Source organism: Macrosteles quadrilineatus, unplaced genomic scaffold, assembly GCF_028750875.1.
Source record: "Macrosteles quadrilineatus isolate MER2022 unplaced genomic scaffold, UCM_ALF_1.0 Scaffold_8__2_contigs__length_117827958, whole genome shotgun sequence".
NCBI classification, from domain to species: Eukaryota; Metazoa; Arthropoda; class Insecta; order Hemiptera; family Cicadellidae; genus Macrosteles; species Macrosteles quadrilineatus.
In genome coordinates this window covers 57944160-57971781 of record NW_026542601.1, presented here as the reverse complement: position 1 = coordinate 57971781, position 27622 = coordinate 57944160, and the positions used below count along the sequence as shown (strand labels likewise).

The window sequence follows — 27622 nt, the reverse complement described above, 5'->3', positions numbered from 1 at the left end:
ATTGAATCTCTTGAGACGCCCGAGACTCAACTCTCCTCGCTGGAGGACGAGCGCTGCTGTAAGATGATGACTCAGCACGTCCGTCTGTCCGTCTGTCTGTGCTAACGACGCATCGCTGATGATAGTGATTTGGAAGATATGAATTATTCCAAAAACATACACGCTGCCCGTCCTAATGACAGCCTACAGAATAAATAATGACAGTCCAACACCCGTCACGTCCAATTACTCGGGACCGTGGTTTGGGAATTATTGTAATACTGTAATATCACGTTTAGAGTCACCTCGCGACTGCTACCTCAACATTTTGTTTGGGTAAGATATTATGTGTTTTACTTTACAAGCAGGCCTTCGAAAGGTTTTTCAATTTGTAACATACAATGTATTTCTTTGTGTTGGGTCAAACATCAATGTTACTAAGCTGTACATGTTACAGAATTGCTCTCAGAATAAAAACATACTTATAAATCCAAATACTGTATCTATGGCTGGAATCCAAACAAGGTATAGTGAAAGATTTCTAAATAAAGTATGAAATAGTTTGCTTTTTATTGAATCTTCAGTAATTCTTAGGTGTAATAAAACAATTTACTGTAAGTAATAAAATAATAATCTTCTTAGTATCGTTATCTGTTTTTGAAGTGTTTTTTTCACTATACAACCCGATAATAGTTTTCCTTTATTATAACCCTTCCAATCGTTATTTTCCTTACATTTTCATGGTTTCCACCCAAAAACGATCAAATCTATTGTTTTGTGGTCTTTTTCACTACAATTCAATAATAGTTTTCTCTTCCTATAACCCTTTTTATCGCTCTTTCTTTAGATTTTCATATTGTCCCTTTAAAAACGACCAAAATTAATTACACCTTTCCACACTTATCATTATTATAGAACTACTCCGCCACACACACAGATGTACAGTCTTTGTCGGGATTTTTCCGATGTAAATTTGTTCTTGATTGTAATCTTTGAATTGTAATTTTGGAAATAACTATTATTCTTGTCCTCATATCTTATCGTATCCTCTATTTAATTTTATTTCTAAATATCTAAAGATGTTTTAAACCACTTCACCAACATTTCTTCACCCAATTTCTCCTGATTTTCTAGATACCCTGAGGAATACCGGAGAGGTGTAGAACTAATAAACGTGGTATTATATCGGGCCCGGGGGGTATTTAAGGGGGGCGAGACTAATAACCGAGAGATGACGTCGTGTTGGGAACGTGGGCCCCATACTGATGTCGGCGTTACGGACGTGCCTGTACACCCGTAATGTCTTGGAGATAAGTCCCGGGGCCCGGCGGCCGTCACGACGTCCTCTGGGAACCTCGGGCGGAGGATCAGGAGGCGATAAATCAGCTGATCACCAGCAACCTCATTGGTGGGAATTTAGAAAAAATAGAGGGTACAGCATGGCGCGTAGTGTTTTTTGGAGGGTTTATCAACTCGTAAATTAAGGCTTTGAAATGTAGGTGCGTGCAGATCTAGTGGGAGTTGGCATTAGAGAACATAAAATATTTTAGGTTTTAAAACTAAAACTATATTGGACTTCACTATAGTTCTAGCAATATTTGTCAAGACTGAGTACAAAATGAAACATGGGGGTAGTTTCTTGCTCCCGGGGTTTATCTATTTATTCTATGTGTTTTATTGTTTCTTAAATTTGAAAAGAATGCACGTTTAACCTCGTCTGTTGGAAAATGTTCTTCTTTTCCATATATGTGCTTTATGCATAATAATTATTGTACTTGTGCAGCAACATAATAAATGCGCTAGCAACATTTCCCTCTAGCATGTAGAGTCTTCGTCCAACATATTTACTTTCTTTTCTTCTATTATAACGCCAGTCTGTTGTCAGAAGCATAGTTGTTGATTTACTCAAAAAAAAAAAAATCAAATACAGGACCAGAGATAACTACTATAATGATCTTCGGAAATTCTTTGTCACAATATAAGACAAAAAAATTCTCTCGTTGGTTATTTATCTATTGACGTAAAATCATTTAGGTCTCTCCGATTAACAATAATGCTTTTATCAATTCGTTCGTACCACAGAAACATATTCATTTAGACAGTGCAGTTGACTTAGCATGCGTTCTTACTAAAAAGGACGGAATTCCTTGAAACTGCCAAAAGTAACGAACGTAAGTACTAGTAAATCCAATCTAGTTTGACACGGGCGTGTTCATCTCATCGGAAAACGTATTTTTAAAGCATCATGTTCTGATCTGATAATATGCAACTGTAGTGAAATATATAGTTAAATACTTGTTGAACCTTGACCTCTTCGCGTGAGTGACCGTCGACTTGCAGATGTGATCTGTGTGGAGTGTGGAGTGTGGCAGCAGCTGGCGATGGTGTGGCGTGGCGGTAGAGGTGGAAGTGGAGGCGGAGGATTGTAGCCAATCAACTGCTCAGCTGTCGTGTCGTCATGGCCTCCATGTGAGATCTCCATACCTCTCCATGGCCATCGCAGGAATACTAATTATACAGACTGGTTTGCCTTACGTGATACTCTTAGTAAGTAGGCCGTGAGATGCTAGTGTATTTGTAACTGGTGGAACCACTGAAATAAGCTTAAAATTATGTATCATATCCATCAAACACAATTACACACTTCCTTGGTTTTACGATACACAGGATCCGGTAAACATAGCAATCGCTAATAATAAAGTTAACAAACTTAAATTAAAAACAATATTATGATCAAATTCTGCCCCAGTCCATGCAGTTGAAACGTAAGGGATCAAACAAGTTACTGTGAAAATAAATTATCTAATTTTGTGCTCACTCAAATCAAACACATTATCTAGATAAACACAAAGAATTAAAGGAAAAGATCCTCCATCGTGGGGGATTTTAATAGTCTATGGACGGCATGGTTTCATTCAATGCTAAATGAAATGAAGTGTGTAAGCTTGTTGAATTATGTTTACGAAAAATTCAGTCCTTCAAAAAATTATACATAACATTATTTAATAAGATGTTTTATTTGGGGACACCGAAACTGCCACGACGTTTTACGATCATGCTCCATACTGAAACTGCCACGGCAATTAGTGAGGATTATAAGGGTGTTTTTGAGAGGGCTAGAAACACTGAAACTGCCACGGCGGATTCCCCAGATAGACGGGGAGAAACGGGAGACTCAAAATTCCCATTTCTATCTTAACCTTTTCTTTCACAATAATACGTTGATTGGAAAAATAAGTGATTGATTTGCCCTTTCGTATTTATATTTTAGGAGTTATTTTATGTTAATTTAAGTTTTTAGTGTTGCGACTGTTAGAGTATTTACTTTATAAGTATTTATTCCGTCTCTTGAGAATATATTTGCTTTAATGAATAATTATTTACCACTAAGAAACAAGTTTTATGTTTCATTTACCACTTTTATAACACTGCATTTTATATGATCTGTTCGACGCTTTTAATTAAACGAGAGGTGATCAAATACTAATATAATACTGTAAAACTGTAATATTCAAAAATAGTTTTATTCGCCCAAGACGCTAGGTTGCAGAACTACAAATACTGTACCCAACCATGGTCTGCAGAGGGGCGTTCACGTGGAATCTCAGTGGAATGCCCTCCTATTATCTTGACTCATGTAATATTTTTTAAATTCCGTATTTCTCAACAGTTTTGTGCCATCCTTCAGAGAGTTAGTAGTAAGGGTGTTGGTGTGTTAGTTATACTTAGTTGATAGTCTTTCGATGGTGGATAAGATATTTGAAACGAAGAGAAAGGGCGCGGCGTTGTTAGTAGACGGCTACCGTTTTGTTATACAAAGTGAGGTGTTAATAAGTGGTTTTGCTAGAGAAAAATCGGGGAGGATGTCGAGCAAAATGCTTCACATATTATATATAACAACGAGTAACAGTAACTGAAACGATTTTAACGCGTACCATTCTTCAGTCACTGTAGTGGGTTGAGTTTAGATAGAGACCTCTAGCTTTTGTCGATATTCTTTCTTCGATAAATATTTCTTCGACTAATGGCCTATTAATATGAGGTGTCACTCGATGGGGCCACCAAAATAACCCATTTTTGGTTTAAGAACAAAATTTGAATACAACAAAAAGTTCACTTGCGTGATATAGAGACGTGTACAGAGTTTTGTTTTCTTGGCGTAACCCATTAAAAAGTTAACTGGTGATGTCCATACTTTTGCCCAGCCCTGTATATGTGAATAAACGAAATTTATAATTGAGTTATATTACTAAATAAATATGCAAAAACATACACCGAGTCTCATTTCATTCTAATTAAACATTAGAAAATGGGAAACAAATTCGTGTTGATTTCCCACCAGGCGTAACATCCGTGACAATTTTCTGTGATCATAGAAACGACCGAGATTATTACTTGCGATCACGGAAACGCCTAAAAATGAAGAATCGGCGTAAGAAACTTAAACGAACATCAGTGATCGTATGTTACGATCGTGGCCAAATCCGTGATAATTTCTAGCGATCAAACGTAGAAATAACTGTGATGGGAAACTACGACAGCAATGATGATGACCGGTGATGATTTCACAATTGCGGCAACATTCGCATTCATCTCCAGCGATTATTTTAACACCCGTAACTATTTTTCGCGATCGACGAAAAATTAATGATCATCTTGCACTTGCGGCTTAGTGTGTGATGATTTATTGATATTGCGCCAATATTCGTGGTCATTTCTACAGTAGTTTCTCGCAATGGCGTTTTTCGATTACGCAAAACGTGTAAGCTCTGTGTTTTCGGGTGGATTTTACGGCAAATATTTGACCATTTTTATTTCCCGGTGTCTTACTAAATTCAATTACAACTCATGGACTTTTTCCTGATACTTAAAATTCACGTGCTATTCCCGGTTGCTAGGTTGGCAGAATTAGGTGACCCTTAATTATCACTACAAGTAGCCTAGGCTAATTAGGATTTATTTTTTATCAACCGTATCTAAGATGTATACTTATCAATTTTGAAGTTTTTATCTGGTATTATTAATGTAAACCTGCACATTATTCGCCTTATGTATACAAGTATAATTGTATCTGTATATTTCTTGGCCTAGTCTTGTATTTTATTTGTATTTCGTACTAAACAAAATCTGGACAGACTCGAACTCAATTCTGTGTATTCTAGTCATCACAAAGGATCTCATACTTTGACGCCAATTCCTAAGACAATTGGAACGCAGTGCGCGCAGTATTTCCAACTCATTGCTGAAAAGCATGTTTTCATGGTATTCCCACTTCCCAGCTCATTTCTAAATACATTACCTCCACCGCAGCCCGCAGCAAACCTGCACACTAAGTGAATTTCAATTTGTTTGATTGGATTCTTACTAAAATTGTCCATAAACAAGACATATTTATTCCCCATTTAAATAACATTAGATTTAACAAACACCTAGGGTTTACTGCTACGGCGAGGTTAAAAGTGTTTTTTGCCAAATATTAATAGTATAGGATGAAATCAATAATTTCGCCAAATATGATCAACATATTTATCACAATTGTGTTTTATTTATACTTCAGGACACGTATCCTGTTGTGCTATTATTTGCATTAGATTATGTTTCTTCTTGTGCAATTTTGACGATGCCTACCTACACCTTGGTATATTTATAAACTGAAAACTTCAAATCTAATGATAAAATATGTGTTTATCGAGTTCTTTAACGCCAGTAATTCACTATAACGGGTTAAGATCATTCATATAATACATTTAGTAAGAAACATTTTACATTCAATTGCAATCTTAATCCTTTAGAACAGTTATTTAATTATTTCTGACTTCATCGGTAGTTAAATGGATTTTCTATTGATACTTGATTTAAATAAGTACAAAGTTAGTATGGCCTCTTTTAAGTAGCGACATGTAAAGCATTCAACTAAGTTATGAGCAAAGTAAAGTGTTGTGTTTCAAAATCGTCACTGTGATGAGTGAGGGATATTCTCATTCCCGTTTCTCCCTGCACGTTGCCAAACCAACCTCCCCTTCCTGAGGAATCCGCCGTGGCAGTTTCAGTGTTTCTAGCATTCTCAAAAACACCCTTATAATCCTCACTAATTGGCGTGGCAGTTTCGGTATGGATTATGATCATAAAACGTCGTGGCAGTTTCGGTACAGCCAGTCCATCGTGTTGAGAGATAAAATAACGTAATATGAAACGAATATGCCAGAAAGGTGTACAGTTTAGTGTTCACTCATACACATCATCCACATAAACACAAAGCATCAATCAAAGATGGACAAAATTTAATGTTGACGAATCAACAGGCTTAATGAATTAGATAATTCCACGGTAAATATGGCAATGGTATTGTTTACGTAGAGATTTGTGTACAGTTTTTAAAATTATATAATAATAATTAAAGCATGTTCTTGGTAAAGGCACAGCAATAATGTATTTTTACTAAAAACACCTTTTCCTAAGTGTCCTTTATGACATAATTTGTTATGGTAGTGATCTTAGCTCAGACCAATTTATCCTGGTTTTAAATCTAAAATAAAATTAGTTCGTTCAGAATAAATAATTTTCCCAGACTTATTCCCATAACAAATGTTTCACCTCGAGCTATTCCACTCCTTAGCAACAAGACGGCTCGACATGGAGCTATCACAGTCAAGAGCTGTTGATAATGCAAATAAAAGTCAAGTGCGTTCATGGCTTATCAATATTCATAGCTACACAAGGCTCGCCCTGTTGCCGCACCACACTACTGGGTGCTTACTTAATTACTGCCTCTCAAACCAACACCATTGTCCTTGTAATTGAGAAACTCGTTTACCCTTTCGGTGTTATGAATTTTTTTATAATTCTAGTATTAAACGATTATAAAGCTGCAGACTTGAGAAATAGGGGTAGTTTCTATACCGGTACTGAACCGAATTGCTACAATAAGGTAAACGTTGTAGGATTCGTTGCATCTTGGAGCATCAGTAAATAAAACATTGTCCTCTTCAAGATTGTTTTTTTTTTTTTGCTTTATCGTTGTTGTTGTTGTTTTTTTTTTTTTTTTTGCTTTATTGTTGAAGACAACGAAATATTCAGGTTAAGTTTACTCTTACATGGCTAAGAATTTACGTTACTTTTCACATTCCAAACTGGCATGTGGTGTGTCAAATCTATATTTATGGATTTTTTGTAAAAATAATTTATAATGTAAGAATAACAAATATTAACACTCCGAAAGTAATTATAAACAAAGGTTAGTTTTGACATATACTGCACTAAATAGAAAGTTTTAAGGGGCTTTTTCATAAATATAGAATAATTATATCCGTTGTAATTTTATCGTACTTAAAACCTATTTATATTTACATAAACTGACTGTATTCTAGGTAAAGGTTATATTTTTTATCGCTTACTGTTCCCTGTTTGTTTTTCGCGTTTGGACTACTAGTTTTCACTGTATATTTATGCAGATTTTTAAACAGACATTTCTATATGTTTTAGTAATACATTATTGTTTGATTCCAGAACATTTGATGAGGAATATTTCTCCGTCTTTCAGTTGTTCAGATGTAGGCAACCAGCGACCTTTATTATAAGACGAGACAATCATCAAACTAACAAAACGACAATTTAAATTAATTAGTTAAATACATCATTTTATGATGCAATAAATTAAATCCGTAGGCTTTATACTACTCTCTCTATTAATGGATCAGTAATTATATTTTATTCATAATAATTGTTAATTCAAAACAGGTTTACTGATAATTATTATGGTGTTGTTTGACAGCACAGTTATACCAAATGCACTACATTAGTTTGGGTTTATAATGGTATTCACATTTACACCTTCAATGGCCATGAAACCATTCAAAGATTTCAACGATTCTCTTTGAAACCAAAATTTAATCACTCACTGCATACAAAGGCTGTTATTCCATAGTCCTTGTAATATTGTAAATATCATAAATTGAACCAGATAATACATCCATATTACTACACTTTACATATAAACGATTTAAATGCATTTGACAAATAATACAAGCTATTCTTGCAATTCATTACCAATACTAAACTGAAATAAACCTTTAGTTCTGTACAGTACTTGGGAAAGTAAATTCGATAAAGGTTTTGCAAAAAAAAAACACCCACGTTTTTAGAACTTGTAGAGAATTGCCTATATGGAAGTAGCTATTATCGTATGTAGCACAGTAAGGAACTACACCCGGGACCGATTTACTTTTTGATTTTGATGTTACCAAATACCAAAAACACGATTGGCTAATTTTTTATGTACAGATGTATTATTTGTAAATGCGATAACCCGAGTCATTTTCGTCCCATGTTGATGAAATTTGTTATAAACGTGTAAGGCTGTATACACTTAAATGAGTCCACGAACTAGCAAAATTGGGCCATAGAGACAGGGTGCTATGGGGATTTGAAACATTAAAAAAATTTTCTTGTTCAAACATTTACTCTTGAAATATAAAATGTCTGTAACAGACAGAGGGTCCTTAGTAATCTACAGTGTAGTTTCTTCCAAAGGTTGTATAGCTACATACAACATAGAGGGCAGAATGTATTTAACTTTCACGGTTGTTTCAATGCATTTTACCCATCGCCTTTATTACTTTCACGTACCTCCTTGTCTACATCGCTGTTTCTTTTGTATTGTCCATTCGTGTATTTTGCAAACTTAGCTTCTGTTTCCAATATTTTTTTTTAAATTTTTGACTTTAAAGATTCTCATGAATGTCTAAACGTTAAACATGGCAACACCGTTGGATTTTAACAAAAGAAATTCCCTGTAACAGTAAAGTAATTTTTCTCAACTTTTTATGTAAATTTATTTTGTAATTTTGACATTAAATAAATTTTTATGAATTTATAAACGTTGAAACATGGCAACACCATTGGATTTTAACAAAAGAAATTCCCTGTAACAGTAGGGTAATTTTTCTCAACTTTTTATGTAAATTTATTTTTTATTTTTGACATTAAATAAATTTTTATGAATTTATAAACGTTGAAACATGGCAACACCATTGGATTTTAACAAAAGAAATTCCCTGCTTTTTATGTAGAATTTCTTTAGATAAGGTAATACACATACCACTTGAAGGGCAGAAATGTATTTAGGCCTAAAATTTACATTATTGATTTGTATAATGTAGAAACGTGGCTACACCTGTGAATTTTACTACATAAAAATCACCTATAACAAACACTGAATTTTTTACATTTTCTGTAGTTTATCCTCTAGATAAAAGAATACACTTACGAACCGAAAAGTAGAAATAAATTAACCATTTACATTGTGTTTTTTGTTTTGTCCATTCTTAGTATTTTACAAACTTAGCTTCCGTTTCCAATCTTCTAAGTGATTTCCACATTACATATTTACATTCTCGTGAGCTTTGAAGCATGGCAATAACATTGAATTTTAATAAAATAAAATTCGCCTGTAACAGCTGAGTATTGAATATTTATTTATTCTGTAGTTTCTCATATGGATAATTTAATTGAATAAAACTTCAAGGGCAAATATGTATTTTCATCTCGTGGTATGTCTCAAGAAGCCGTGGGCACACAGCTGCGAGTTGCCCGGGGTGTTGTCATGTCCAATGGGCATCAACAGCTCAGCTGCTCCATTGTGCCCGCGTCTAGAGGGTCGCCGAAGACGAGAGTGAGGGTGCGTTCACAAAGAAAGCTGGTTACAAGTAACTTACTTTCAGCGCTTGTTCCAAGCGCTTGAGAATGCTGTTGTGTGTTCACAAAAAACGCTTGCATTTCAAGCTCAGTGTAGTCTCAGCTCTGGTTGAGACAATACCTTCCTCAAGTGATGAAGAGTTATTTTTGATTGAAAATGTAGAATTAAAAAATCGTAGAAGGAAAGTAGATGTTCATGCAATTGACCGCGGAAGAGGTGGGTTCGGGGAATACCACCATCTATTTCCTCAATTGAAATTGGACAAAAAGAGGTTTTTTTCTTATACGAGAATGGAGTTAACCACGTTTAATTACATCCTCAAGAAAATTGAAAGTGTTTTATTGCAGTTTTGGGGGAATTGGAATAAGCAGACTATCCATGCACCAGAACGAATTTTGGGCCAATACTAAAACCTAAAAAATACTCGAGGGGTGTTTTAAGCCCCCTATGTAGCTGATTAATAATGATGCAAATAATATTGTGAGATATATTCAAATGATTTAATTTTCTAGGTAAATAAAGTAAAAGCATACAAGTTTCATCTATAAAAAATCCAACACTTAATTAGTATTGAATTAAATGTGTTCGTCTATCATCTTAATACATTAATGTTACATTTGTCCTATTGGTTACGTTATTGAACATTCTAGGGAAAAACCACAATACGTGCGATATATATATTTTTTGATATTAGAAGCTCTAAATACTTGAGCTATCAACTCATCGACATCCATACTGCACTGTTAGTAGTTTGTAACTGACTGGTTCGGTCAACAAGCGCCGGAAAACAAGTACGAAACGTTCTTGCGTGCTTGTCAGAGCTTGTAACAAGCGCTTGCTAGCCAGCACAAGCTTTGTCTGTGAACACACACGCTTGATACTATGTTGACTTTTTTCACGCCGGTTCGAGCTTGCAAGCGCTTGCCAACAAGTGCTTGTAACCAGCTTTCTTTGTGAACGCACCCCGACGTCCGCTCGCCATCCGGCTGGAAAAATAAATATGCGCCATCGGTTGAACGAGAGCACCCGATCACAACAAACATCTTTGGAATTCGTATGTTGTGGCAGGGCTGTAAAATCGTAATATGTTTGGGTCTAAAAAAAATCCGGTTCGAAGGACCAACAAATCTTGATGTAAATAGTTTTTTTTTTTATTTTTCCCCTGTTCACGACTCGATGACGGTTTCCCAATGCCCATTGGGTGCAAATGCGATCTGAATAAAATATACTGTAAATGAAAGTCGATTGACGTGTTTTATAACCCCTTCGAAGGCCCCCATATATATTTTACCAGTGAACAAAGACAAACGCAAAGTAGGAATGCAGGACCTTCCATCACCCACCAGCTCACGACTCAGTCCACAGTTGTCACCTGGAATTGATTTGACACGTTAACACTAATAATGATGTCCGGGTGAAAAAACAGTCGGAATGTCTCGTGATCCATCCACGTCGCTATTGAAACGCGCGTTATTTATGACACGGGAGGTTAGGCGTGCTCAGCGCTCTACCTCTGAAATAAAAGCGAGTGTCAACTTGATTAATTAGAGAAACTTAAAGTTATTCATCTTGCCCCCTTCGCCTTTTGTGCGCCGAGAAACTTTATCCTTTATAAGTCCCTATCATTAACGTGCCTTATCGTTAATTTGTGCTCCAGCCGTTTCATTATTCACTCCCGATTTCTTGCGACTGCACACGCCGCTAATTACGGGTTAATCTTCTGTTTGGATTGATATTCCGATGGCGTCTCCGCCGCTACGTGTCTTTGCGTCTTCAATTCACAATCGGAATCTAGTCTCTCGCTTTCAGATACTTGTAAGACTTTAGGTGGAGCTGAGTTGAATTTAGATCCCTAATCGTGGGATTAGTTCTTGTAAGATCAGGTGTGATTTGGAGTCGTTTCAATTGGTCTCTTGTGTATCTGACGACTTTCCTGACATTCAAGTAGGCTCTGTAACGTCGAATGTGAGATAATTATTATATTTCAAAAGGGTGTCATTCATATGTGAGACCCGGTATTTAAGATAATTCATATCGAAATAAATGTAGCCTCTTTTCTTTTATTCGATGTTTGTTTTACAATCTATTTATTCACCAATATATTTAGACATAGTATTTCACAAATATTATATATAAGGTAATTTAAATGTCGAAAAATATATAAGAAATGCTAATTTCGACATGAGATTAAATGAATAGTTGGATTAAATAGTTAATTATAAATAGTGGCTATATACAAATTATAAAAGCTCTGAATCATGGCCTTTCTAATTAGGTCAACAAATATTTCATTACGGTCGTTATTTGAAGTAGAGGTTGTTTAATGTGTGAACAAGTGTTAGAATTGATAAAAGGTTTTAATTTTAAAAAGATTCCAAGAAAATAATCATATAACTCAATAACGTTTGGATTAACTACTTACATCGTCTAAACAAACCTAAAATCCATACTAAAACACTGACGTTTTACGTTAATATAATAATTCACGACAGCAAATAACACAAAACAAATAAATTAATATCACAAAGCCTCTCTGTAGAAGCCTTATAACTTTCGAAAGTGAATAAAACCCGAGACAGAGAGATACCACTGGCTTATTATATTAATCCTACAAAGCCAGTTGCTATATTACGTCTTGTTATGAAATATAATATAAAACAAGACGGAGTAATATAGTCTTTGTCGAGGTGGCCACTGTCTCCCTCTCGCAGCCAATATTGGCCCCCCGGGGTCGCATTGAAACCTTTAATCACTAGGTTCAGGTGCGAGAATATGCGCGGACCCACACTACTCCCCTGTAGCACTCCGCACTCTCACACCCGACTGCTTCCATATAGGTGACGCTCAGTCTGGTGGCCGCGGAATGCAATAATGCACCGAGCAAGCCTATTGGCTGAATTAGCACGGGATTAATTGATGGCGATATTAATTTTGCCGTGGGTGACTTTACGGTGGGTCGCGTCGGGAATGTTATGAATATGTCAAAGGAGAAATTTAGGGTGGGATGTATCTTTATTGGAGTCTTGAATATTGGGTTTAGGGTACTTGAAGTATTAACAAAATATAAATATAGCAATTTTACATATTTAGACTTGTGTTTATTGCTTCAAAATATTTTGGGAGTGAGTATATTAAGGTGTGATAAGAAGTAGTTCAAATTTTCGCGAAAATATCTAATATTTTCTCTTTCATAATTTATCAGACCAATTCCCATTTCAATCTTAGAGTCGTCACAAAATTACTCACAAACCAACAAATAAATCTACAATTCAGACAAGCCAACCAAGGTCCCCAGTTAAAGGTCTAGTGATTTCAAGAGGATGGTACTGTGTAGCAATACAAATCAACGTACTCAAATAATCACAGCCAGTGCTCCAAAACAAGAAGAATGCTCTTTTCTAAAATCTTGCCTCAAAACTCTCCCACATCTCCACAAGCCAAGCTTGGTCCCCAGCCGAGGGAACACTGAAACAGTGATGTCAAGAGCACAGTTGTGTAGCGGAGGAAATCAACGCGCCCAATTAAGCAAAGCAAATGCTGTCTGTTAGCTCAACTCTCAGCTAGAACAACACAATTATAGGGTCATGCATAATGAAGAGTCTGCCAATAAAAACGCCGTATTCCCTAGTCGCCGGTGGCGTATTGCCGTATTGCACCCGTCAGGCGCGTATAAATATTCAATGAAAGCTTAGGCAAACAGGGTGCGAGCCTGGGGTCAAACCGTGGGGATACGTTGTGTCACTGCGGCTTGGATGTGTGTGAATCACGTAATATTATTTTGGGAGACAAGTAATGTGGTATGCATGATTTTTGAGTGTTAATATGAAAAAGGGGTTTTTATTTCAGGGTTTGTGAATGAAAAGTTACTTAATTTTGTTACAAGAAAATTATAATGTAAATTTTCTATCACGACTCGTTAGGAAACCAGTTTTTATTACAAGATTTAATAATTACTAATTTGATCCTGTCCTAAGCATATGAAATGTTACCTACAACATAACAGCTTAGCATGCTACCACTATGAAAAACATAAGGAATTATGTAGGAGTGATACTTATTTCCACAGTAGGAAATATACCAGGGTAGCCGAATATTAACAATGCTTGCTTTCGATTCGAATGTCGCTGGTTTGATTTCAATCGAGATCAATTCTAAACGTAAATGACACTTGCCATAGGGCTATCAATTAATGATGATGCTATATAAGAAGACGTTGGCGTAAAGTAGGAACATGACCCTGGAATTAACCAGTTTCCTTACAAACCCCGTGTAGATGACAATGCTTTAGATAAGCACAAAAGAAACTGCCGATGATTTTTCATGAAAACTTAACTAGTCACTTTAGTTTTGTTTTAAAATGGATACACTTGTCAATATAACCATCTTACGTCACTATGCATTTATTTCAAGTTAAAAACCAATTATATGTTTTGTATTTTCTGTTCAAATAACGTCATCAAATTCGTTTTTGAGAAATATTATAACCTCGCGACAAATAGTAGTTTTAGGAGTTCTTTCTCGGACATAACTTAATTTTAACCTCAGCACTTAAGCAAGCCGAATGTCCCTGATGGTGTTTTTATGGGACTGAGTTGACCTATGTTGAGTCTTCAATGTTGATGCTGAAGTCATTAGAGTGTCCCAGTCCCACCTTCCAACCCATTACCGTCTGCAAACACGGCGCAATTTCTCCTTCTGACCTTCCAGGCTTTCTCTCTTCCACGAGAAAACTCTCTTCAAATGTCGAAACGTTAACACGTTTTTATGTTCATGAAAAAAGACTCATCGTCAGTCTCTGTGTGTGAGTGGGAAGGTAGTTTATTTTAAAATGTTCTCCAAATTTGTGTTATCATCATTATTATTACTGTGCTTTGGGAGGGTGACATTTTGTTTCCTATACATTCATTAGTGTTTAAAGTGTATGATTAACATTTATTTATAACAAGGAATAGGTATGACATAACGCGTGTATAAATTAATGTATATTTAAAATACATTTTCAGTCGCTCTTTATCCCACTTATTTGAGAAATAATTAGATGATACGTAATATTGTATATTTACAATTAGAAAATATATGTGTTGCAGCAATGGAAATTGGTTAAAAACTTTGATATCTCCTTATATGTACTAATATGACAAACTACTTGCTACTATAAAATTCTCTATCTCCGTTTAAACTACATCTTAAATGATTTCTGGTTCATAAGGAATATTACACTGTGGGTGATTTTTTTTAACACAAATGCGTAGACGCGTCCGGCTGATCTGACATTCTAAATCAATCAAATGATAAATTTTGCGTAATTTGTTAGTCATGTGTATTTTGAATTGTTTATGCTGTTGTATTTATTTGTTTTGCTGTTATTTGTTATGCCTATATTAAATTTTGACGGATGCCATGCTATTTTTAAATTTATTTCACGGCAATAAAGATATTATTATTGTTGTCGTTTACACAATAAAAGTCTACCAGGTCCTGGACGGAGCTTGAATGATGTCAGAATCGCATAATATTTAATTGACATGTATTACTGTTCATTATGTGTGCCATTATACATTTTTTAAATGTTTTACTTTATTTAACGTTATTAATTTATGATACAGCATAATCACGAGTTTATGGTCAAAATGTTAAATAAAATTAACTAGCCCAACTACTGGTTATTTTATAACCATAACAATATTATCTACTATACAGTATAGTGTATTATCAAAGTTTGGTTTTCCGCACAAAGTAAGTCATCTCGTAGATTAAGCTACGTAACACAATTTGTAAACGATGTAAATTTAAAATTTTGTGTAAAATCTGTTATTTTAAACCAATAAACACGAAATAGTCACAACAAAAGTGTTAAATGACAAAAAGTAATTCAATGTATTCAACAACTAACAATTAAAAAAAAGATTACTATGTCTAATATTTTTATTGAAAAAGTACTACATTTAAGTTTCAGATATTAAAAACGTAAATCACTTACAACATGCAGCTGAATGTTACAAAGTCGCAGAATGATTGAAGGGAAGTGTGTGTAACATTGGCCAACAAAGCTGATGCCTCATGTTCAAAGCATTGTTCTCCGGCTACTTTGCCTTTCTTACTACAAGAGTTCATCCTCTCTTACTTGATTAACCTATCTGTGTTCCTGTTCAGACTCTAAACTCTTATTAGTTTAGATAGCACTTTGTTTTTGTATACATAATTGAACTAAGCAATATATAAGATTAATAATCTATATATTAATAGGCAAGCGTGTTTCTTTCAAACCTTTTTTCTCAGCTCATGTGCATCGCAGAAAAAATCTACGCATACTGTTCGAAAGATATTTTCCTGTAGATGTGCAGAATCCATTTATAAATTAAAATAGACTAAAAAATAAGCACAACAAATTAATTTAAACTTTTAAAAATAACATGGGCCATATGGGTCGCCATGCTTGTGACTAAATAACAACAAAATATAATAAACAGAACAAACAAAACAAATGGAAGAAATTCCAATTACATGACATTATTTACAGCGAGGGGTGAAAATAAATAAAGTTAATAAATAAATAAAGTTAATAAAATAATAAAATAAAGTCTGTACATTACATATATTTGGTTGTGTTTTCGATCACTGGGCGACCTCAAGTTTGTTTAAATACACAATTAATGAAATAATACAATATGTAAGAGTAATAATTTATATAAATGGCTGTGGTAGAGGACTTTTCTAAAATATCACCACAGCCAGTATGAAGCGTATAAATAAAGGATATTTTTAGGTATAGGAAATTTAAAGCAATTTCTTAGTCTTCTTGATCAGTGCTGCATTATCATTTTGTCCCTCCATAACTTTCTTAATGATTATTGATGTATGTATGTTTTGATTTTAGGCGAAGAAGTGCATAAAAATATAAAATAAATAGCATTTTCCTCTGATTAAATGCTATTAAAAACACAGAAAAGCGTAATTAATTATCAACCTATTTGTATTGATTAATTAACTTGTTTTGCAAGTTTTTTGATAGAGAGATAGATGCCAATAAAGGTCACGTGGAGACGCAATGAAAATACAGTATAATCTAAGACAATGAAAATGTGAGTTATTTAGTATAAACTTTATCATCGTACTTTATTGGAAAATCAATTTCGAAATTTAACCAATAAATATTAGCACTCAAGTATATTATTTCTAACCCTCCCTTATGTTTGGACACATTTCCAATAGTTTTACTAAAGTAAAAGTAAAACCCATTATAATCATTAGTGTTATTTTTGCTTAGAGACAGCCACGCTCACGTAGGCGCTTATTTTAGCTGAATATAAAATACAAGGTGAGTGTAGAATGGAGTGAAATAATCGGCGTAGCTTTGTTATTGACTAGGATCAGCTATTTCATTACCTAGGACCAAAATATAGCCCAACAATCAAGGCCAGCAGTGGCCAGTTTCAACTCATAGTGGTTAATTCTTACTCTACTAACTGTACATACAGTATCTACCAAACATAACGCACTTTCGGCAATTTAACCTTTTAAAAAGTAGCATCGTAAGCGCAAGGTGAACTGAGAATGGAATTAGATCTTTTTAGCAAGCCACTGACTAAGATCAGCTGTGTCTATAGCCAAGACTATTTGCTCCTACTAAATGTTACAAATACATCTGGGTCCGGTTTCGAGCAAAAACACTACAAATCTAAACAAACAAATCATCTTGTAGAGTCATTTGACTAATTGTAAGCTCTTTAAATTCCCTTCAGATCTGTACTTTGCACAGTTTTATCCTGATCACAACTACCGAGTCTCGGTCTCCCTCGTCACCGCACCCCGCCCTTACAGCTGACGATGTCACCCCAGCTAGAACCTCGTTGTTGACAATTGTTCCACCCGTTCATTAAATGACCTCGTGTTTAACATTTGATGAAGTGGTCCCCACCTTCTGTCATTCGCAATCGCTAAAAGTCAATTCCCAAAGGCGCGCCACACTCCCCACAACCCCGCGCTGATTGAGCCGCGCAATAATTTGATAACGGAAACAACCACGTCTGCTCCGAGTGTTTGGATTTGGGAAGTGATTTCATTTACTTTGTAGGAAAGTATCGAATAAATTGTAAGCAATAGTTTATGATGACTAAAATGAGAAATACTGAGGGTAGTTCGGCAGTTAAAGCTCACCTATTGCTGCGATTTTCGATAAAAGAAAAAAACAAAATTTTGACTGTTTTAAACTGGACCGAGGCTGTTAAGAAGATTTCTCGACTAGGAAACCATCAGATTTTTGGTTCTAACCTATTATAAAAGATAAATTCTAAGTCATCGCTCAATTCGTTTCTAAGCCATGGACAAGATTACATTCATCATATTATGTTCCTAAGATTTTGCATGATACCAAAAGCTATATGTGAAGATGTGCATGAATCAAAATTATTAAAAGAGCATTTTTACACAATTTAAAACGGCGAAGTTTTAGTATAATATATTTACTTTTCAATTATAAACGGAAAATGTTGATAAGTACCTTAAAACTAAAGTTTACCATAACTTCAGTTAATAAAATACGTGTGGTGCGTAGTTTATCCTTCGTTAGTTTATGGTGTATAATTCTTTGTAACACATTTCTTCTGTTCAAAACTGTGTTCTGACATAAAAAATATTTATGAAAACGTCATGCAAATACTCTCTTTGCTTTTTTAATAAGTATACAATTCATAATTTTTTACTTCGAATAGATATGTGATACTGATCTTACTATTTATTCAACACCACTAGCAGTATTGCTAATAGGTCTGTGTATTTAAGAATGCAACTTATTGTGTAAGCTTTAATTTTTTTTTAATGAGAGAAAGTTGTAATCTTATAAAAAGTAGTAAAGCTATCTTATAAAACTAGGATCTCATCGTCCAATGTCCGAGAAATACAGGCCATCTCACTGTCTCAGACTTTGGAAATATGAAATTGCAAGTGGAGTGAGTCGGGGAAGGAGGGGGTGGGTAAGAACAGAGATGAAGAAAATGAGAGAAGGTTAGGTTTCCAGGGAGTGTAATATCGGAACAGGGGGAGGGGAGGCTGGCTTGTGCGAGATAGAGTCGGGGAGCGCGACAAAAAATAAAATAGAGGAGTTGCGTTTCAAAGGACTCCAAAATTACTTTCTGGATAAGCTGGATTAGAGAAGACTGCTGCTGAGCGAACCTAGCGACCGCGTAGAGCTGCTGATTCTATCTGACGACCGTGTAGTACTGCTGATTCTATCTGACGATCGTGTAGAGCTGCTGATTCTATCTGACGACCGTGTAGAGCTGCTGATTCTATCTGAGAGCGTGTAGTACTGCTGATTCTATCTGACGATCGTGTAGAGCTGCTGATTATATCTGACGACCGTGTAGTACTGCTGATTCTATCTGACGATCGTGTAGAGCTGCTGATTCTATCTGACGACCGTGTAGAGCTGCTGATTCTATCTGAGAGCGTGTAGTACTGCTGATTCTATCTAACGACCGTGTAGAACTGCTGATTTAAGCTAGACACCACGTATTGATGCTGATTCAATCTGACGACCGTTTAGAACTGCTAATTTAAACTGGAGACCATGTTGAGCTGCTAATTCCATCGGACGACCGTGTAGTGCTGCTGATTCCATCTGACGACCGTATAGTACTGCTGATTCTATCTGACGACCGTTTAGAACTGCTGATTCAATCTGACGACCGTTTAGAACTGCTAATTTAAACTGGAGACCATGTTGAGCTGCTAATAGTATATATATGCTATATATATGCTAATAATGTATAGCTGCTGTTTCCAATTGCATCCAATTGCAAGTAGATTTTACCTTATTTACAAATGTATGTCTTATTTAACTATTTTTAACTTGTCCTCTACAATGATTAAATAACTCCTTTTGTTACCTACTCTGGCCTCCCATAACGTAACTAGACGATAACTAGATCTCTGTTATTACATTAACTGGCAAGATCTCTTAGGTTATTTAAGGAACATTGTATTTACAACAATGGGTACCTAGAGCGGTGGCTGGTAGCACCGTGGCGAACGGCGAACATCATAAATCAAATGGCAAAACTACAAACCAGTGAGCCTGGCATTTGAATGACAAAGAACTTCGTCGATACCCACGTTTATCGATAGATGCAATTAATGCCTAAAGGTTGTTATTTATTTAGTGACTTGTCTATATATGGACCAGTCAGAATCCTCGCTGGTGATAGGATGACCGTCCCCGTCGCATCCTCGGCTTCAGAAGATGCTGATTATAGTGGTTTGGTTTAAAATATATTCTCGAATTATTGATATTGAACCTTAAATTATTCTGTATCCTGTTGTCGTGTTTCACGTGTTTTGTCTTAGTAAGTGTTAGATAATTTAAATACGCGTTTAATGTAACTTATCCTTTTAAAACTAATCTGGCTGCGTAAAATGCTATGTTTATCCATACTATAGTATGAGTAACGTTTGCGCACAATGATTTCAAAAACGGCTCCCTTGACTTTCTCAAAATTGTTAGAAATTAGTTTTAGGCTAAAAACAATATGGATGCTAGGCTCTGTTCTGGGAAAATTAGTTTTTCGTTAAAAAACTTAAATTCATTGCCAACCCTTCTTGATCCTCCTCTGCTATCTAGCCAAGTCATGGATATGGCACCATTTCTGTCAGTCAGTACATCTGACCCTTCGTAATGACCCCTAATTGCCTTTGATATCAGGAAACTTCAGATGCTCAGATGACCATCTGTATGCTATGTCTTAGTAGTATGGAGTAGCACCTACCATGACTGGAGTGTGGAGATTAACAGAGAAGGTCAACTTATCATTTCATCATCTACGCAGCCCAAGGTCTAGGTCGGGGGTTCCCGGTTGTATGATCTTGAATTTCAAAAGCAAGGTCAAAGATTGAACAGCTTAATCATCCTGACAGTACGTCAAACTATTGCAGTGTTTATGTCTACGTTCATTACTCTTCAAAATTGTGCTCATTTCAAATCTGCGTAGCCAATAGGATCTATTAAAGATGTGTCTCTCTTGCGAAGCTCATGTTTGGTGTAATGCTTGATGAGAAAAGAATGGCAAGGTTAAAGCAACCAGTTTAACCTGGATAACAACATTTTAAGAGACTTAGAAAACATCCTTTTTATAATGAGTATTTCAATTTTTTTAACAGTTTGGAGCATGCGGCTAACACAATTTTACAAGATTGATATACATCCAATGGCTAATACATGCAATACGTTCGACTTCAAAGTAATAAATCAACTAACAAGTAAATAGGTTTTATATTGAATACGATATTGAGATATAATTTATAAGGCCACTCTGTAAAAACTGAAAATTTTTAATTTAGGTAGAATAGTGTCTATGACTAAAAAAGTTAACATAATATTTGATCGATTTTATCTTGAAATTGGAGCACACGAAAAAAAAAATTAAATAGTTGAAAGGCTAGTCCAATAAATTTGCCTAGGAAGAATTTAAGTTATACTGTACATAGAATAAAATAATAATACATAATGTAGGCCTATTTACAATGTGAGAAATATAGCTAATTTAGACACGAAACAACAGTTCTACGAAAAAGTGATGACATATTTAAAGCTGACATTCTTAATTACATTAATTGCAAATGAAGACATCTATGCTATGTACTTATCTGGAAGAAAATCAGTTTCATTAAATCAATTTGTTGAGGTTTGAGTTATCAATCTACAGATTAGGTTTTTTTCAGCTCTCCAAATATCTCATATTTGTGATTTACATTTACAGCTAGCAAACTCTACAACATTTTTTCCTATTTATAATAGGCTATTTAAGACCCTATCTTTATGACACGTAAATTGACAAAATATAAACCCATCAATGTGGCCAGACACAGCAGCACAGGCTATATGAAGCCAATCACTGCTAAGTCCCGTGGTTAAAACACGTGCTGGGTAATTATAGCAGTAGGGGGCCTCAATGGGCAATCTGCGAACATCGATCGAATTCGGCGATCCCCACAGACAGCTCTAAACAACTTGCGGTGTAAATGTTGAAAGATGATTTTGTAGCCACTCTTATTGAATACATACAAAACTGTGTTGTTTGGTGACTTTGAACATGGGTCGATGAATAAAGACCTAGACGCTTGAAGTATATACAATTAAGCTAGATAAAAACCTTAGTCTTTGAAGGTTTAGGTTTATTATGTACAGTAAACTATACTTTCTGTCATCCGTTTCTATTCTTATTACGTCTTTTAAAACTTCCATAATAAACTGCTACTAGAATTGTCATTGTTTTTGTTTCAATGTAGTGCATTACCTAAAAGTTAATCAGCTACAATATAAACATAATAGACTAATTTTACTCAGGTGTTTCACTTAAGTTGGTTTTTGTCATATATTTTTGGATAACTAAACAATCATCGTGAATTCATGAAAAAAATCTTCCCTTACTGTTTCTATTTCATGTGGGTCCAACTTGGACGCCTTTATCTTTATCATTACCATTATGTGATAATCATTAATAAATATTTTATTAATCTGATAATCATTGTCTTTGGATTAGTATTCGTCAAAAATGAGGATACCCATCAAATTCAAATGGTCAAGCTAAAAACTTTTTAAGATAAATTTAATTAAAAACAAGAAAGCAATTAAATAAATTATTTGAAGGTATTGAAGGAGTGGTGGATTTATGGTTTACAAAAGTATGTTTTTATTTATTTGAAAAATACAGTGGAACCTCGATAAGAAGACCATTGATAACAAGTCACTCTTGATAACAAGTGTATTTTTCAATTCCCTTGAATTTATTTGACCTCTAAACACATGTTATTGCGAACCTCAATAAGAAGTCAACCTTGATAAACAGACTTATTTTATAATCCCCAAGAGAGTTTTGTTATCAAGGTTCTACTTATTTTTGACAAATTAATCCAACAAGACATTCATAGGCTACACTATCCATAAAATTTTCAAAACTAACACTTAGTATTATTGACGTTGAATTGTAACATTCAGACTTGTTCGACCACAAATAAATCGCGTTGCCCTCATTGGGGTTTGTATAAATCAGTTTTAGACTTGTGAGCGCCACAGAATAGAAGATATGGGTCGGTGCACAGCCCGTCTGTACTGTATAGACCTACAACGCGCTCGTGCGGATACGAACAACCACGGCGAGATAAATTAACAAAGAAAACATTGTATGTATTGCACTTTGGATAATACTTTTAAAATATACCCAATCTAGATATTTAACAAACCTAATTCACAGGTAAATTATTTTATATCTTACACAATCATGCGAACACTTTTTAGCAGATTCCTTTCGGTGAATTAACAATTCAGTTCAATATTTACTTATTTAATGCGATTATAGTTATGTCAAATCCTGTTTTAAGATATGCCATCACTTAGAGCTAAAGTGTAAATTTCAAGAAAACTGTTGATTTAATGAAAATAATTGCTTAGTTACCCTTTACGGAGTGGCGTTTACCTCTAACTGTGGAAGTTAAATCCGGAAATACTTTTTAGTTATCTACGTACAAAATAGAGTTTGTAGAGAAGAGTGGACGAGGTGAGTTTGTTGAGTAGAAAAGCTAAACAGGTTTTATGAAATTTTACAGTATGTTATGTTATTAAAGTTATTGAGTTGAGTGATTGATCCAAGTGAGTTACAGTGATGAGTAGAGTAAATCAGTAGTGAGCTAGTAGTAAAATAGATTGCCGATAAAGTTAACAGTGGTCGCATACGTGAGTGAATGAGTGGGCAGTTTGAAAACGTTCAGTTCAGACGGATAATTAAGCAATTGAGTTGGGTTATTTATATTATGGGGATTAGACAAGAGAGTGTAGACGGTTTAAATCAAAAGTATGACTTAAATAAGGTAATATTCGAGTGAGATTATTTCGTAAAGGTTGAGCTGAGTTGGTTGAGCTTGGTTGAGCTGAGTTGGTTGAGCTTGGTTGAGCTTGGTTGAGCTGGGTTGGTTGAGCTTGGTTGAGCTGGGTTGGTTGAGCTTGGTTGAGCTGAGTTGGTTGAGCTTGGTTGAGCTGAGTGAGTTTGTGTGGGGGAGTGAGTCAGTAGCAGCCAGGGCTGAGTTCCAAGGCTGAGGTATTTGATTGACATGTGACATGAGACGTGTATTGCTCAAGGCCTTATACAGCAGCTCATTAATTATATCTGACAGTGAGTTATATAGTAGTTATAATAATCATAACACAGCCGTCTGCTAGCTCCTTATAATAGGCTATGTTAATCAAATAGGATACTTCTCTTGAGGCCGAAAACGAGATGTAGTAGTTTCAATGTTATTAGCCTATTAGATAGCAACTGTACACTTAATTTCCTAAACGATTGTATATCCTTTTTAGGGAATAGGGAATTTACCATATAGGGAATACTCTACTACCGTAGGTCTCATTGTCAGACTTGAATATATAGGAGGGCGAATATATAACTGTGCGATCGATTAATAATATAACCAAGGACCGATTTACCTTTTCGTTTTGATATTCCCTAGGGCAAAAAACACCATCCGGCCAAATTTATATATATTATGTATATCCCTTAAGTAAAAAGCATTTTTAGTCTCTAGGGAGTAATTATAAGCTGATGGAAACAGTTTAAACTTCGATTGTAAGCAGTTGCATGTATCGTCATTATTTATCAATTGATCAGTTGTGGCTTATTGTTGCATTATTGTCAACAAATTGATAGTATAATAAGGAAGATAATCTTACGAGACGATCTAGTAATTACTGAACAGCTGCTTATATTAACTAGCAAAATTGAAAACAAGGTGGAAGTCGTTTTGAGGGGTTATCTTTACATGAAACGTATTTTCGTTTTCTAACTTAGCTTGTAAACTAATGTTGCAATATGACGAAAAATATAGTTCACCACACGGGGAAAAAATTTATTTTCAACTCTCGCCCATTTTCGTCAAAATTGAGCTCGGTTCGAAAAGAGTCACTTTACGCCCTAGTGATGAAGTACGCTATTTTATTACAGTCTACCACGAAACAATCCCGTTTACTTTTAACCTTTCTGACAATTCAATTCCCTTGTGAGTCTCCATAGCACTACTAGATTTGTCAAAGATACAAATGCAATTCAGTTTCCCAAAACAAACAGCTACATTGCAAAAAGAAACAAACAATCGACAATCGAGTCCCGGGGTCAGGAGTTGTGACAACCAGCTGACGGTCTGGCTGCATATTGATGTAGAATATCAGAATTCATGGGCGGTGAATGTTGTGAATCGCCCCAAATGATGGTCGGCTGCCCCTTGAATATATAGGAGGGCGAATATATAACTGTGCGATCGATTAATAATGAACACCCAGGCACAAGGTCAATACGTGTTTGGGCAAGACGATTTACTCACCATATTGTGTGTGTGTGTTTTTTTTTGTTTTTTTTAAGTGGTTCAGTAGATTTGGTCATGTAACATGCAATTAAATCCTCGTTGTAACGATATTACAAAGAAGAAAGTATGAAGTGTAAGTTACCCTTTTGTAAACAAAGTTTATGATATTTGGTTAGCTAATTGAATATACAATTAGTTAATTAATATACCAAGACAACATAAAATACATTCACATTGTTGAACAACAAAAATGTCTTATTAAAATAGTAAATGGATTACATTCACTCTAGGTCGTTATTTCAGAAAAACATAATGTAACCCTAACAATATATTGTAAAGTTTACAGACTAAGGAATTAAGTCAAATGACTCGATTAATATCTTTATATTGAATGGAATATATTAATATTTTTAGTCATTGCAATTTTGTATCAAAAGCTATTTGCTGAATCTGCAAACTTGAATCTGCAAACTTTAAAAGTTAAAACTTAAGTCTTACTGAAATCATTAAAATAGAACTTTTGTGTGGTATTCACACTTTCAAGAACAAAATAATGATTAATTAAATTTGCTTACTTTATGGTTGGCAGATTCTTGAAGGTTGTAGATTTGTATGCGCATAATAGATTTTTATGAGCGTGAAATCTACAACATTCAAGAACGTGACAACCATAGGGTAAACCAATTTAATTGAAATTGGACCTTAAAATAGCACTAAAACGAATTTACTTTTACAGATAATTCCTTAAAATATACCCCAAATATTAAATATAATAGGCCAATGGTTGAATTAATAAAAAACACTATTTACTCATTATTCTTTACTCAATTTTAGATGATCAGTTTAACACAAACTTAATACAATTGCACCTTCCCGTGACGTTTTTAAGCATATAGTCAAAAACAACTTTTAGTTTCAAATCATTCAACATTGCCGAACAGATAGCCTTGTAGTCAGCAACAAGTGCTGCACTCTGACGTAGCTGATATCAGCAGTACATCAGCAGCATTTCCACACCATCGACTGCATTATCAGCAAACTCGCGGTTAATTGTGCGTTCAATTGGATAACGACTGCCACTTCTTATCGCCAGACAACTTCTTGTGCATTCACTTTAACCCCTGAAACGTAAAGTAAAACTTTGTACACAAAACTAAGTTGCATTATAATCCTAATGATTTAGTATGTCTCAAGTCTTCATCTTTACAAATTGTTGTATTTTTCTCATCAAGATTGTGTATAGATTGATTGATTGAACACATGAGTATTTATAATCATTCCAATTCAAAAACTGTTTCGCATTAGTGCATTTTGCATCGCTTGGTTCTAACCTAATTGAGAAGTAAAATTTTGTGGATCAGTAATCATTGTAATAACCTTAAGCGATTAATTGTATAGGAAGTTGTGCAGTTCTAAAAATCATAATTTTGCTTATTAATGCTTATTGTTTCAGGATATCGATGCATTGGGATAAACGCATACAAATTGGATGTTAATACATACAAAACGACATAAAATATATGGTAAGCACATAATGTTTTGTTTATTGAAAATGATGTAGCAGATTTGCTAGTTGTGTATGTATTCCTGTATCTACATTTATAGTGAATTATGTTTTGTGTGTTACGTGTTCATATGTGTTAGAGAACTGTAACTGAGATAATCTTTTCATTCGCATGTACAGGTAGATAAGAGAACAAATAAAACTAGATAGCTTTTAAGTGGAATCATTAGTATCTTCATTTTTTGCTGTAACATTTAAATTTTTCTAAAACATATTCACTCCAACTCAGTGCACATAATTTTATATAAATCTGTATGAATTCAATCATGTTTCGTACAGTAATCGGCGTTCGCCTTCTGTATACATTTTATAGTGTTTTCTTTACTATACTCATACGTCTAAAAGAACCATTGATTTCTGAATAGGTACTCATTATGAATTTATTTTATATACCTTCTGATTTCCTGGTACACTCAGCTCCGTTGTTATCCTTTTAATAAACCTTTTTTGTAACACTTTTAAAACAATTTATTTATACCTTCTGATTTCTCGGTATACACCCATACCCTTTGCTACATGTCATACTTGCTGTAATATTTTTGAAATATATTTCTATACATTAAGGTTTTGTAACACCCACCCAGACCCCTTTACACACCTTAACATTTTTAACAATTTAGAAATATTTTATCTACATTCTGGTTTCGCAATACACTGCTAATACAAATTTTTATTTATAAACAGTTTATTTAATCAACCTATGACCCACGATGACACTTAGTTATACACCACAGGCAACGTCTTTTCTCGTCCTTCGGCAATTCCCAGCAACAATATCACACCACTTGTCGCCGCCCCCATACCCACATAACCTCCCCCTGTAACCTGAGTACCCCCCCCCCCCCCCAACACTGGCTCTGACACTAGATCTCACTTTTTACAGTACTTCCAAAAATCGTCCCGTTGTTGTATTTTGTTGTACAATTATCTTGGAGTATTTTCATGATCGGCCCTCAATATTAAAAACCGTTTCGTACCAATAATATTAAATGTTTTCATTTATTCTATATGTTTTATAAATCTTTCCAAGCATTGATTTG

General features: G+C 34.8%; 1 long non-coding RNA gene across 1 annotated transcript in view; it reads left to right on the top strand.

Moving 5' to 3' along the window:
- The window catches only part of LOC129001840 (uncharacterized), a 187290-nt gene extending 160749 nt beyond the window's left edge, over positions 1 to 26541 (top strand). Inside the window, exon 3 of the long non-coding RNA XR_008491502.1 lies at positions 26472 to 26541. This is a non-coding gene — a long non-coding RNA (uncharacterized LOC129001840). The remainder of the gene's footprint in view (positions 1 to 26471) is intronic.
- Positions 26542 to 27622: the final 1081 nt, after the last annotated feature.